The sequence below is a fragment of the Rhinoderma darwinii genome, chromosome 5, assembly GCF_050947455.1.
Source record: "Rhinoderma darwinii isolate aRhiDar2 chromosome 5, aRhiDar2.hap1, whole genome shotgun sequence".
Classification (NCBI taxonomy): Eukaryota; Metazoa; Chordata; class Amphibia; order Anura; family Rhinodermatidae; genus Rhinoderma; species Rhinoderma darwinii.
Window position 1 is genome coordinate 189,416,552 of NC_134691.1, and position 15,682 is coordinate 189,432,233.

The following is a 15,682-nucleotide window of genomic DNA, read 5'->3' on the forward strand; positions in this document are numbered from 1 at the left end:
ATACACTGCGTAAACATCACGCAGCGTGTCTTACCTGGAACCCGCAGGACATTCAGTCTGAAAAATCGTATTGTGGTGCGGTCTTTCAAACAGAATATGCGCTGCGGAAGAAAGCCATTCATACTTACCCCCTCCCTCCTTTGACGTCCGCTCAGGCCTCCTGCGATGACGTTTCAGGCCATGTGACGCTGCAGCCTGTGACTTAATGCAGTGGTCACATGCGATGAAACGGAATCCCAGGAGGCCGGACTGCAGGAAGAAGTATGGCGTTCTGAGCAAGTATGATTTTTTTTTTTCCCATAGGTTGCGATATTTGTGGCGTAAATCGCTGCGAATACGTCGCAAAAGTCGCAACACTTTGCTTTTTGTTGGGGGTTTTGCATCCCCATTGAATTCAATGGGGAAAACCCACAGCGTTAAATCAAAAAAAACGCAGCATAAATTGACATGCTGCTGAATTAAATTCTGCACCGCACGTCAATTTATTAACGTTTATGCTGCTTATTTTTCTGCAGCACGGCTGAGATTTTCAAAATCTCATCCACTTTGCTGCTATTGTAAATGCTGCGGAATTTCTGCACACAATTCTGTAGCGTTTACGCTACGTGGGAACCCGGCCTTAGTATACACGTAACAAATTTTCTACAGAAAATTTCCACTATTTCATGCGTTTCTTACTGCGGAAAACGGTGCAGACTTTTGGTGCGTTTTTTAGGTGCGTTGTTTTCAAGGGTTGTGTGATGGTGATATTATTCCTTCCTGTGATGTAATTTCCACCCCCTGTAAGAAATTCCACAGTGTTTCCGCAGCGAATACCACAGTACATCAGAAAAACGCAGGAAATCAGTCCACTTTCCGCAGCAATAATTGCTGCGGAAATAAAATAACGCAGCACAGCTGAATTTTTCTGCAGTGTGTGGATGACATTTATTAAATCACACCCACTTTGTTGCTACTGTATTCCGCTGCGTATTTTACGTCCGCAATGCTGGAACGAAAATACGGAGCAATTCCGTTACGTGTGGACGAGCCGTAGGCAATTAGGCTATGCTTTTGGCATGGCCTAACAGGCAGTTGCTGAAGGAAGACCTGGGGGTCTTTGTTAGGCCCCCGGCTGCCATGGAAACCCATCGGCGCACCGCGTTCGTATCGCGAGGGAGCGGATGGGGTGACAGAGGAAGCTTCCTCCCTCTGTCAAACACATTTGATGCGGCGGTCGGTATGGACCGCGGCATCTAAGGGGTTAAACTGCCGCAATCAGAGTGCTCTCCAATTTTGGCAGGAGCCTGGCTGTGTATAACAGCTGTGCTCCCGCCGCTGATCTTGTGGGTACAGTGGCAGTACCCATGAGATCAGAGTGACGGATATATGCGTAACGATGCGGGAACTAACATCTGTTTGTGAGGGATGTATCTGTCACTCGTCATTAAGGGGTTAACAACACAGGATGAGATGGGGAGTCACATGTCTTGATTGTTGCCAAGGAAGCCCAAGCTTTTGCATTCTCTGCTGTTAGCACAGAAGGCACCCAATCTGCCTATTATTTAGTGCCGTGTAGTGGTTTTCTACTCCTGGCAACCGAATTGATCTCTCTTATGTTTGTGTATTCAGTCTTTTCAGGGGCATAATTCCGGAGTGTATCCAACCACCTTGTTGATAGTCGTCCTCCTCCTCATTGACCTTTTCTCAAGCAAAGTTGGTCTTCTTTGAAGTCCAAAATCAGACAACTTCGGTCTGGACGTTTGTGCTTCAAGTGAAAGGTTATTCCCGATTTGGTTTATGATCCATGTGTTTGTTTTAGTTTCTGTCCATGGTACTCTAAAGGCCCTTTTACATGGGTCAATAATCGGGAAAACGATTGTTCTTAGAAAGCTCATTCCTAATAATTGCCTTGTGTAAACAGGGCAGCGATCAGCAAATGAATGAGCAAACGCTCGTTCATCTGCTGATCGTATCGTTTTAAAAAAGTAAAATATTATCGTAGTCGGCAGCACATCTGCAGGGAGACGTGCTGCCGACATGATAACAATGTATGGGGACGAGCGATCGGAGTAACGAGCGCTTGTCTCCATACTAGCTGCATTGTGAAAGGAGCAAACCAGCGCCGATCAGCGAGCTGTCTCGTTGATTGGCGTTTGTTTACGTGGCCCAGGACGGGCTGTGTAAGAGGACCGTTCAAAGTCTTCACCAACACCAGCGTTCAAATCCACAGAAAATACCATGGCCTGGACAACTCTGGTCTTTGTATTTAGAGGCACATGTTTACACAGGTCTTATTTCTTGGCTGCTGGATCCCTTGTTAATAATTGATCCAAGTAGGTAAAAGCTGTCTATTACTTCTTTGTCTTCTCCATTAACTGTACAGTGAGCTGTATTGCCTGTTGACTTCATTTTCTTCATATTTAGCCGCAGGCCCATCTTTTCACTCTGCTCTTAAACTTTCCTTATAAGGGTCTTTAGGTCTTCTTCATTTTTGGCTGAGTGTGGTCTCATTGGCATATTGAAGGCTGTTAGCACAGTAGTTACCCAATCTGCCTACAGTTGTGTATATTGTGTTGGTCTTAATCTGTAACTATTACAATAAACCAGGAGCCTCTGTTGTGCACATGAAAATGTCAACTGAAACATTTAGTCAGTCCAGAGATGCTTTTAATTAATGTAAAACCTATCATTCCAGCAGAATTTTGAGAATAAGCTATCGTGTGAGTACACAAGTCAATAGGGCAGGGATTCCCAGCCAGCCTCCCATGCTGGTACTTGCCAGGCCTGAAGATAGGTAAAGTCCGGAACTGCGGGGGCAGGCACATTCAGCTTAGAATGGCTGTTAACATGTGTACTTATACTATATATTATATATCAGGGGTCACAAGCACGTGGCCCGCGGGTCGCATGCGGCCCCTGAGGCGGTCATCTGCGGCCCGCGGGACACAGAACCGCTAGTAATGGCTCTGCTCCGGTACTCTGTGGAATCCCCTGACATCGCTGTCCATGAATGGACACGCGATGTCTGGGGATTCCCCAGAGACTGAGTCCCGGGCAGAGTGCTAGAAAAGGTTCTGCCCCGGGACTCTGGAATCCCCTGACATCGCTGTCCACATACGGACAGCGATGTCTAGGGCTTCCCCAGAGCTGGACAGTGATGTCAGGAGCACAGCTGGAGTCGCACTAGGAGCGCTACTATCACTCTGCCCGGGACTCCAGCTCTGGGCTAGCCCTGACATCTCTGTCCATATATGAACAGTGATGTCGGGTGCAGAGCTGGAATCCCAGGCAGAGTGCTAGAAGCGGCTCTGCTCCGGGACTCCAGATGTGGGGTTGCCCCTGACATCACTGTCCATATATATGAACTGTGATGTCAGGAGCACAGCTGGAACCGTGGCGGCATCTGCAGGGGGCACTGTGGCGGCATCTGCAGGGGGCACTGTGGCGGCATCTGCAGTGGGCACTGTGGCGGCATCTGCAGTGGGCACTGTGGCGGCATCTGCAGTGGGCTCTGCGGCACGATCTAAAAAGGGGCTGCCGAATTTTGACATTTGTGTCTGCCAAACGCTGCCAACTGAGCTGCCGGACTGCATTTAGCGAAACTTAAACTGTAAAACTGGATTGTTGAAATAAGCACGTGGAGAAATCTCGCAAATTTCCGGTAAGTTTAAACCTAGCGGTATTATTATAGTAATGTAGTATTATAGTAATGTAGTATTGTTATGGTAATATAGTAGTTCAAATAACGAATTAATTAACAATAATTTTTGAATGTATCAAATTTGAAAGTAATGCGGACCATCAACTTCCCATTTTTTCTATATGTGGCCCACTTACCCGGCTGAGTTTGAGACCCCTGGTATGTATATTAATTATAGCACTTCTTACCTGTTACCTGTATCATGTATTTATCACTTCTATATGTTTCCTAATTCTTTTGGCAGGTTAGCAAGAGGTAGAGGACAAATGGAAGGGAGTATAACTGCAGACTACACAGTTTAAATCTGTAACCATGAAGACGCAAATGTCTGAGCTGTAGACACAAACTGGTAGTTGAAATTAATATTATTTGCAAAGTTACATTTTTCTTTTAAGAGAATAAGCCGACCAGAAGCAGTGGCATAAGCATCTTCTCTGACAAGAATATAACTGCTGTATGCGCAGTGTCAGAAAAGGGATATCATCTGGATCATCACTGTCTTGCAGAGAAGCTGTGCATGCTTTATTAATCCCTTGGCGACATCTCTTGTACAGTTATGTTGCTGCCGCCAACGGGTTAGCGCATTGTGACGTAACTGTACGTGACAGTGATAGAACGGACTCAGAGGCTGAGCCTGCGCCATCGCCAACGTATGTCAGCTGTATATTACTGTAATGGCGGGGGACCGTAGCGAGGTCCGATCCCCACTGATTAACCTTTAAGCTGCCGCTGTCAATATTAACCGCGGCATCTAGGTGGTTTGTGGCCGATTGGCACCACCGCGACGCGATAGTGAAGGTGCTTATGGTTGCTATGGCAACCGGAGGCCTAACAATGGCCTCCTGATCTGCTAGTACAAAGGTAGTGCAATGTATTACAATAGCGATCAGGGCTTCATGCCTAGGAGTCCCCAAGTGAGATAAAAAAAAAAAAAAAAACTAAAAATGTAAGCCTTTTTTTTTTTTATATGAAGAAACTGAAAACAATTTAAAAAAAAAAAAAGTATACATATTTGGTACCGCCGTGTCCGTAACAATTTTTCCTGTACGTGGTACATTTTTTTTTTTATAGAACTACAGCCCATCCCGCAAAACACAAGCCCTGACAGAGCTTCATCCGCTGCACATTTATTTCTAATAAAAACACCTGTGGTGTCAAATTCTCACTACACCCCTTCAAGTTCACATGATGCTCTTACACTTCTGAGCCCTGTCATATGTCCAGGAAAATGATAAATTCCTTGAGGGGTGTAGTTTCCAAAATGGAGTCACTTCTCTGTGTTTTCCACTGGACTCTGGTACCTCCTTGGCTATGCAAATGTGACATGGTGCTTGAACACAAATCTAGAAAAATCTGCACTCCAAAAGCCAAATGGCGCTCTTGCCATTCTGAGCCCTGCCATGTGCCCAAACAGCAGTTTAGGAACACATATGCCATAATCGAGAGAAATCGTGTAACAAATTGTGTGGTGTTTTTTTTCCTAATATATAATATTTAAATTTTCACTGCCTAATTCTAATAAAATCTATGAAACGCCTGTGGGGTCAAAATGCTTGCTACACTCCTATGAATGCCCTGAGGGTTTTAGTTTCTAAAATAGAGACACTTTGGGGGGGGGGGGGTTGCTAATGTAATGGTACCCCAGGGGCTCTGCAAATGCAACATGGAACACAAAAACCTATCCAGTAAAATCTACTTGCCAAATATTGCTCCTGCCATGTGTTGAAACAGGACTTTATCACCACATGTCCACATATTGGGTATTGCCATACTCGGGAGAAATTGCTTTACAAATTTTGGGGTAATTTTTCTCCTTTTTCCCTTGAAAAAAATGTAGCATTTTAGTGGAAAAGAAAAATGTTGATTTTCATGTCCAATAAATTCTGCAAAAGGCCTGTGTGGTCTAAATGCTCTCTAAACCCCTAGATTCCTTGAGGGGTGTTTTCCCAAATGGAGACACTTTTGGGGGGTTCCCACTGTTTTGGTCCCTCATGGGCCCTGGAAATGCGAAATGGCACCCGAAAACCATTCCAGCAAAATTTGAGTTCCAAAAGCCAAATTGCGATCCTTCACTTCTGAGCCCTGCCGTGTGTCCAAACAGCAGTTTATGACCACACATGGAGTATTGCTGTGCTCAGGAGAAATTTCTTTGGGATGCGTTTTCTCCTTTATTCATTATGAAAATTAAATAATCTGAGCTAAAACGTCATTTTATTTTTATTGCCTAATTCCAATAAATAAACCTGTGAGGTCAAAATGCTCACTATACTTCTAGATAAATTCCTTCGGGGTGTAGTTTACAAAATGGTGTATTTTTGGGGTGTTTCCTATAATATATTCTAATAAAAAGGAGGCCTTAAAATCCACTAGGTGGCCAATTATTTCTGAGGCCTGTGTTTCAGTCCAGTAGCACACAAGCGCCACATGTGGGATGTTTCTAAAAACTGCAGAATCTGGGCAATAAAATCTTGTGACGTCCTAGAAAAATAAAAGTACGTTCAAAAAACTATGCCAACATAAATTAGACATATGGTAAATAACTAGTTAGTAATACCACACAAACTACTATCTGTATTACAAGCAGATACATTTAAAGTTAGAAAAATGCTAATATTTGAACATTTTCTTGAAATGTTGGTTTTTCACAAATAAACGCTGAATGTATCGACCAAATTTTACCACTAACATAAAGTACAATGTCTCACAAGAAAACACTCAGAATCGCTTGGATAAGCAAAACCATTCCAAAGTTATTACCACATAGGGTAAGTTCACACGTAGCATAGATACTGCAGAGTTTCCGCAACGGAATTTGTTGCAGAAAATCCGCAGCATAATACAGTAGCAGTAAAGTGGATGAGATTTTAACAAATCTCATCCAGACGCTGCGTCAATTGTATTTGCAAGTTTTCCCCAGTGTATTCAATGGGAAGGTAAAAACCCGCAATAAATAGAAGTTGCTTTTTTTGGGACAGAAAAGCAACGATTCCGCCACAAAAAAAAAACGCAACTCAGGAAAAAAAAAATCTTATACCATAATTCTGTGTTTCTTCACCAAGGCCAGAATCCTGGGATGACGTTTCCTCCAATACGACCGTGCAGACAATAACAGGCTGCAGCAGTCACATGGGATGAAACGTAATCCCAGGGCTGCAGAAAGTCATGACGCCAGGACGTCGGGAGGACGCTTCACCATGGTAAGTATCCATTTATTTTTTCTGTGCCGTTTTCCGCAGCGGACATTCCGGACAAAAAATTCCACCACAATTTGGTGTGGTTTTTCGGCGTATCCGCCTTGTGTGAACATAAAGTGAAACGTCAGATTTAAAAAAAAAAATCCACAGGACCAATATTGGCTATCTTCAAGGGGTTAATATAGGATCACATCAATGCGGTAATTTCTTTACGAATTAAATATTCATATTAATAAGTAAACAGTGGTGGATTGAGGGTTTTTTTTATGAGCGAAAGGAAAAGGCAGGGGTACAGAGAGCACAATCTCCTGTGAAGCTACAAGGTGGATAGACCGAGATTTGAATCAGTGAGGCTAAAGGGGATAGGGAATGAGCAACATGTGCACAGGCTACACGGGAACTGTAGTCTGTATTATTAACTCATCGGTCACATGTTCTACCCACAAGACCGCAGTGAGATTGTGATACGGATAGGGACACAAGTGTAAAAAGAGCCTAAGTTTCTTTGCTCAGTGACATATGTGTGAAGAAAAATAAATAAAAGTAGAAGTGCAATGAGGAGACAGGAAATTTTGATGATCTTACTCATAAATTTACTACGGTGGGTGTCAAATAACCATATAACCATCTCTACTTCCTGCCCAAATAAAGGGTCAATTACATCATTTGAAAATGCACAGAGCAAATGTAGTGCCCACAGGTTCCACTAAATATTTTCCAGCAGAGTAAAAACTTATGTCATGGTTTCCTTTTATAAGAAAATCACAATGCAGGGTCAGATCCATCGTACAACAGATGCCACTGGTGGCTAACGGACCCCACTGATTTACAATGGGGTGAGTTGGGTTCTGTCATCTAGATGGAATATATAGTCCCCACCTATCAGGCATTTGTTTTATACACAATATATGCCATAAATGTGTCAATTGGGATTACCCTTGTATTCCTTTCAATGCCAGTGCATATTTTTCTAGTTTTAAACTCCCTTTATTTAAAGAGGCTCTGTCACCACATTATAAGTGCCCTATCTGCTACATAAGGAGATCGGCGCTATAAATGTTGGTGACAGCAGTGCTTTTTATTTAGAAAAACAAATCTATTTTTACCACGTTATGAGCGATTTTAGCTTTATGCTAATTAGTTTCTTCCCAACTGGGCGTGTGTTTACTTTAGACCAAGTGGGCGTTGTAAAGAGAAGTGTATGACGCTGACCAATCAGCGTCATGCACTTCTCTCCAATCATTTACTCAGCACATAGTGACACTGCGTTGTTTACTATGTGCTGTCTTATACTGACACATTAACGTTACTGAAGTGTCTTGACAGTGAATAGACATTCCTTCCAGCCAGGACGGGATGTCTATTCACAATCCCGACACTTCGCTAACGTTTGTGTGAGACTTACAGCAGAGCAAGCATGATCTCGCTGTAACCTGTCATTTACAGCGGGATCTCGGGAGATTATGCTTGCTCTGCTGTAAGTCGCACGGGCAGCACGGTGGCTCAGTGGTTAGCACTATTGCCTTGCAGCGCTGGGTTCAAATCCAACCAAGGACTACATCTGCATGGGGTTTGTATGTTCTCCCTGTATTTGCGTGGGTTTCCTCCGCGTACTCTGGTTTCCTACCACACCCCAAAAACATACCAATAGGGAATTTAGATTGTGAGCCCCAATGGGGACAGTAAAAAGAGGACCTCTGTAAAGCGCTGCGTAATATGTTGGCGCTATATAAGTAACTGAAATAAATAAATAAGTAGCACACAACAGTTAGCGAAGTGTCGGGATTGTAAATCCTGGAAGTTATGTCTATTCACCGTCAAGACACTTCAGTAACGTTAATGTGTCAGTATAAGACCGCACATAGTGAACAACGCAGTGTCACTATGCGCTGAGAAAATGAATGGAGAGAAGTTTAGGACGGGATTGGTCAGCGTCATACACTCCTCTGTACAACGCCCACTTGGTCTAAAGTAAAAACACGCCCACTTGGACATTAAGAAACTCATTAGCATAAAGCTAAAATTGCTCATAACGTGGTAAAAATAGATAGTTTTTCTAAATAAAAAACACTGCTGTCACCTACATTACAGCGCCCATCTCCTTATGTAGGAGATAGGGCACTTATAATGTGGTGACAAAGCCTCTTTAAGGGAATTAACCAGGATTTCAAAATTGGGTTTCATACCTGTTCGTACTTGCACATGCCGTTACTTATGTAGCGCTGTGCAAGGTAATGCAGCGCTGTCCCAGTCAAGTGAAGTGGATGTAGTGCTTGAACGAGTGCCGCGACCCCTTCAAGCAGCTGATCGGCAGGGGTGCATAGAGTTGGACTTCTACCGATCTAATATTGAGTGCCTATTCTAAGGATAGGCCATCAATTTTAAAATTGATCCTCAAAAACTTCACAAGTTAGATGTTGGGGGGATTTTTAGGATAGGAAGCATTGCTTTCCAATATTTTAATTGAACATGAATATTTACAAGTCTGCCATTTGTGACATTAGGTAGGGCTGTAGGGAATAAGGATCATTTCAAACAGCCATATCTCAAGCTGTGGACCACCTAGAACAGTGCTTCTGATGGCATATGAAAAATGAGATTCTGATGATGATCGCAGTTCTAGCTGTGACACAAGCGGAGATATCATCAGTTAAAAATACAGTCGGGAATGGAAGCTGTATACTAATTGCATATACAGTTCCCATTCCCAACTATGTTTTTAACTAGGGATATCACCGGTTGTGTCACTGTTCTAGGTGGTCCATAGCCTGAGATATGGCTATTTGAAGTGAACCCTCTTCCCTCCATCCTCAGTCTCCCACATTGAGATCACGCTGAGCTGGCACTCAAAGCTATTCATTGACATATATGTCACCCAAAAAACGGGGGGCATATCTCGCGAGGGGGGTAGAAATAAAATGAAAGCACCACAGGAGTCCAGGAGACGGCGGTAGTATGGTGAGACTGCTGGTGCAATTTCTGTGACCTAGTGACAAGTCCTCTTTAAAGAGGCTCTGACACCAGATTCTCAAATCCCTATCTCCTATTGCATGTGATCGGCGCTGCAATGTAGATAACAGTCAAGTTTTTGTTTTGTTTTTTAAAACGTTCATTTTTGGCCAAGTTATGAGCTATTTTATATATATGCAAATTAGGTTTTAAATGGACAACTGGGCGTGTTTTTTTCCGTATGTCCAACTGGGCGTGTATTGTGTTTTTAACTGGGCGTGTTTACTTGTTTTACTAACTGGGCGTTGTGAATAGAAGTGTATGATGCTGACGAATCAGTGACCAATCAGCATCATGTACTCCTCTCCATTTATTTACACAGCACATAGTGTTCTTACTAGAACGATGTGCAGCCACATACACAAGTGTCCTGATAATGAATACACATGACCTTCAGCCTGGACGTCATGTGTATTCAGAATCGTGACACTTCTGAATCTTTTCTGTGAGATTTCCAGCAAGGGAAACGAAATCTCGTTTACCTCGTAATCTCGCGAGATTACACGTGGCTTGCTGGAATCTCACAGAAAAGATTCAGAAGTGTCAGGATTCTGAATACACATGACGTCCAGGCTGGAGGTCATGTGTATTCATTATCAGGACACTTGTGTATGTGGCTGCACATCGTTCTAATAAGAACGTGATGCTGCTGTGTAAATGAATGGAGAGGAGTGCATGATGCGGATTGGTCACCGATTCGTCAGCATCATACACTTCTATTCACAACGCCCAGTTAGTAAAACAAGTAAACACGCCCAGTTAAAAACACAATACACGCCCAGTTGGACATATGAAAAAAAACACGCCCAGTTGTCCATTTCAAAGCTCATTTGCATATATAAAATAGCTCATAACTTGGCCAAAAATGAACATTTTTCAAAAAACTTTACTGTTATCTACATTGTAGCGCCGATCACATGTAATAGGAGATAGGGATTTGAGAATCTGGTGACAGAGCCTCTTTAAGCATGCTGTGCAATTCATACCTAGAGACAACTAGGTCTATATTATGGTTCAACACTAGTGAGAACTCGAACATGGGCATCCCTAGGTCTTACTCAACTCTATTGTATAGGAAATCCCACTTATGCATCACTGGGATTTCCTTACTCTATCTCACAAAGATCTCATTCCACTGGCATGTCAACATGCCTATAGACATTTGAAAGCTATTTCAGGTTGACAATCACAAAAATACCCGTCAGTTTTTAATGTATTCAGCCCCTTCATTGCAAGGATGTAACTATTATTTCAGGCTCTGATCACTTTGACATCATGGTTCTTGTGAAGTCTGGTTTCCATTGCCCCTGGTAGGAAGAATCGTGTGGTTTGATGTGCAATTCTGTCTGTTAAAAAAACAAAACAAAAAAACACAACGGAAACCTGACTAATACCAGACAGACGAATTATAACTCAATGTTGGAAAATAACTGTAAAAAATAGAATCCATGACGTCAGAGTGAACAGAGTATAAAGAAAAAAGTATAGTCCTAGATAATGCTTTTCTTGTTTCTAGGTAGACATCATAACATTCACATCAATGCACAAGTGATGCCATTCTCACAGCCCCTTGGCTAGAGTTACAGAATATAGGCAACTTAGATAAACACTATTCTTTATACTGTATAGGTGCATCTATGGGGCATTATACTGTATGGTGGCATATGTGCGGGCATTATACTGTATGGTGGCAGCTAGAGGGCATTATACTGTGTGGGAGGCACTATATGGGATCAGGATACTGTGTGGGCTGAAACAGGTGTGTATGGGCGGGGAGTGGGTGAAAATAGAGGCGTGGATTAAAAGAAAAAAAAATTGCCGTGCGCCGCATCAAATCTCCCCGGTTGTGTGATACTTGAAATATGGGAGGATGTTTTAACTAACATCTATTCGATGTACATTAGCCTCCTACCCCACAAGAAAAGGTGCAAAAACAACACAGCTCAATGCTTTATGCAAAACAGGTCTAAAGATGGCCATTCACATAACATAAAAGTTGTCCGATTACGATCTTATGTGTATCAGAGCCTCCCAACTCTGCAGCGATGGCAGATGATGGGGAAAAAAGGCATAGGAAATGTTGGCAATTTGATCCTGTCTGAGATATTACACTGTCAGAAGGGTTCGGCAGCGGCTTATTCCCCTCTCTTTAACCCCTTAAGGACGCAGCTTAGTTTGGGCTTTAAGACTCAGAGCCCATTTTTCAAATCGGACACGTGTCACTTGATGTGGTAATAATTTTTGATTGCCTTTGTTAAAGAGGCTCTGTCACCAGAATAAAAATGCTCTATCTCCTACATCAGTTTATCGGCGCTGGAATGTAGTTACTAGCAATGTGTTTTTTTTACAACATCTTTCGTCTCCCTCCAGGCTGATGAGAAGTCCCAGTCGTCGGATCGGTGGTAGTGGTAGTGGTAGTAGTAGTAGTAGTAGTAGTAGTAGCAGCAGCAGCAGCAGCCTGGAGGGAGACGAAAGATGTTGTCTTCAGACGCAGGGATGAAGGACCTGTGGGCGGAAGTGACGTCTCAGCGCGGTCTCGCGAGATCACGCTGCTCATTGAATCTAGCTTGGGTGTAAGACCGGGTGTAAGACAGAGAGAGTGTATGATGCGGATTGGCCAGCGTCATACACCTCTTTGTCATACGCCCACTTGGTTGAAAATTAAAAAACGCCCAGTTGGGCATTAAGGACTTCATTTGCATAAATGTTCTAAACGCCATAACTTTGTTAAAAAAACATCGTTTTTAAAATAAAAACACATTGCTAGTAACTACATTCCAGCGCCGATAAACTGATGTAGGAGATAGAGCATTTTTATTCTGGTGACAGAGCCTCTTTAATCCAAGCCATTTATGTTAGGGGTAAAATTTGGTAAATTAGCGTTTATTATTATTTATTATTAGTGTTTACTTGTGAAAAATAGCAAAATTGAGAGAAAATTGTGAAAAATTAGCATTTTTCTGAATTTAAATGCATCTGCTTGTAAGGCAGATGGTTATACCACACAAAATAGTTACTAATTAACATTTGCCATATGTCTACTTTAGATGAGCATAATTTTTTGAACACTATTTTATTTTTTTAGGACGTTACAAGGCTTCGAACATAAACAGCAATTTCTCACATTTTTAAGAAAATTTCAAAAGCCTTTTCTTTTTAGGTACCAGTTCAGTTCTGAAGTGGCTTTGAGGAGCCTATATATTAGAAACCCTGATAAAACACCCAATTTTAAAAACTACACGCCTCAAAGTATTCAGAACAGCATTTAGAAAGTTTCTTAACCCTTTAGGCGTTTCAGAGGAATTAAAGCAAAGTGGATTTTTCTTGCAGAAATTCAATTTTAATCCATTTTTTTCTCTGTAACACAGAAGGTTTTACCACAGAAACACTACTAAATATGTATTGCCCATGTCGGTCCATTGACCGAGGAGGAGTGGGAAGAGATATTAGCGTCCACATGTCACTTATCGCTCAGTCTGGCGCAGAGGAGATCACAACTCTTCCTGATACATAGAGTGTACCGCACCCCGTGGGTATTAAAACAGATGGGTATTAGAACGGATGCTAAATGTCCTAGGTGCACGGAGAAGGCGGACATATTGCATATGTTTTGGTCATGTGAGGCCCTGAGGACCCTATGGGGGGAAATATTGGACCTGATAAAGCAGGTGTATGGTCAGGAATTGGCGGCAGACCCTAAAGTTATGTTGTTGGGAGCGGTGGGAGAATTGGAGAGTGACAGAATGGCAAGCCTGGCAATTGCCAAGATATTATATCAAACGAGGAAATGCATTGCTAAACACTGGCTGGACGCGGAGCCACCAGGGATGAGGGAAATTGTAGGAATGTTGAATTATAATATCCTGATGGAGCATAAGATATTTTCTAAAAGGGGCACGGAAAAAAAAATTGAGAAACAATGGAGCAGATGGTTGGCCTGTCCTGAGGTGCGGTCACCTGAACTGAGCAGACTAAGGGCGAGAGTCGTCTGAGGAACTGGAGGTGATAGAGTCTGGAGCAAAGAAGGGGTGGTGGGGAACCTTGATAAGAGAAATGTGCTCTGACCAGGAATGGTACTAGAAACAAAGGGCGGAGATATAGTGGGGGGCTGTGCGGGGAGGGGGGAAAGGGGGGAAGTTGTGGATTTCCTGATATGCTGTAACTATTGTATACGATGTTGGAAAATTGTAATGTGAATGTTAATGTGTTATTCATTTCTGTGTTCGTATCAATAAAATTGGATTGATTTAAAAAAAAAAAAAAAAATATGTATTGCCCAGATTCTGCAGTTTTTAGAATTGTCCCATATGTGGCTCTAGTGTGCTAGTGGACTAAAACACAGGCCTCAGAAGCAAAGAAGCACCTAGTGCATTTTGGGGCCTCTTTTTTATTAGAATAAGTTTTAGGCAGCATGCCAGGTTTGAAGAGGTCTTGTGGTGCCAAAACAATAGAAATCCCCAAAAGTGTCCCCATGTTGGAAACTACACCCCTCAAGGATTTCATTTATGAATGTAACCATTTATACCCCACAGTCTTTCCACAGAACATATTTTAATTGGGCTGGGAATTTAAAAAAAATTAAATCTTTTCCAATAATATTTAGTTTTTCCTCCAAATTTCTTATTTTTACAAGGAATAAAATATCCAGTTTTGTTGCCCAACTTCTTCTGAATGCGGCAATACCCCATTTGTGATAAATTGCCGTTTGGGCCCATGGGAGGGCTCAGAAGGGAAGGAGCGCTATGTGTTCTTTGGAGTCCAGTTTTTTTCTGGATTGGTTTTCAGATGCAATGTCGCATTTGCAGAGCCCCAGAGGTATCAAAGCAATGGAAACCCACCAAAAGTGACCCCATTTTGGAAACTACACCCTCAAGGAATTAATTTATAGGTGTTGTGACCATTTAGACTTTACAGTTTTTTCACTGAACTTATTTGAATTGGGCTGTGAATTAATAAAATATTTTCCAATAATATGTTTTTGCTCAAAAGGTCTTATTTTCACAAGGAATAAAATACCACATTTTGTTGCCCAATTTCTCCTGATTGCAGCAATACCCCATTTGTGGTGATAAACTGCCACTTGGGCCCATGGGAGGGCTCAGAAGGGAAGCACCACCATTTGGCCTACTAGAGCTAAGTCATGTATGCAGAAGCCCCTGAGGTACCAGTACCCCATAAATTGTAATGTGGGTTCTCCCGGGTATGGCAATACCCTAGATGTGGCTGTTATCTACTGCCTGGGCACACGTCAGGGCTCAGAAGGGAAAGATGAGGGGGATAACCTGTGCGGAGTGCATCAGGGTAAGTAAAACCGGTTGTAAATTAAAAATCAAGGGATGTATGATACATTTTAAAACACTCTTTTATACAGTGCCCTGGTTTTTCGGGACACGTGTCACAGATATATTGTATTCCTCCTTATACCCTCTCATAGCAGACTCTGAAACTCTTTTGACACTTTCCCTTCCCACCAGTTCGGGGGAACTTCTCCTGGAAAATGTTGTTTTGGTACTATGCGTGTGGCCTCGCTTCCAGAAGTACTGGGTGCCCCCACTTCCTGGTCCCTAAAGATTAGGTTTTTGATAACCACCTCTTGAAATTCCACGAAAGTTCCCCTCTGGCCTGCACGACGTACACATTGTACAATGCCATCTGTATGATGTACACAGCCAGCTTCTTATGCCACACCCTCGATTTCCGCATGGCGCTGCAGGACTTGATCTGACAAGTCCACCCCTCCAATGTACCTATTGTAGTCCAGGATGCAGTCTGGTTTGGGGGTCTCTGTACTGGTACA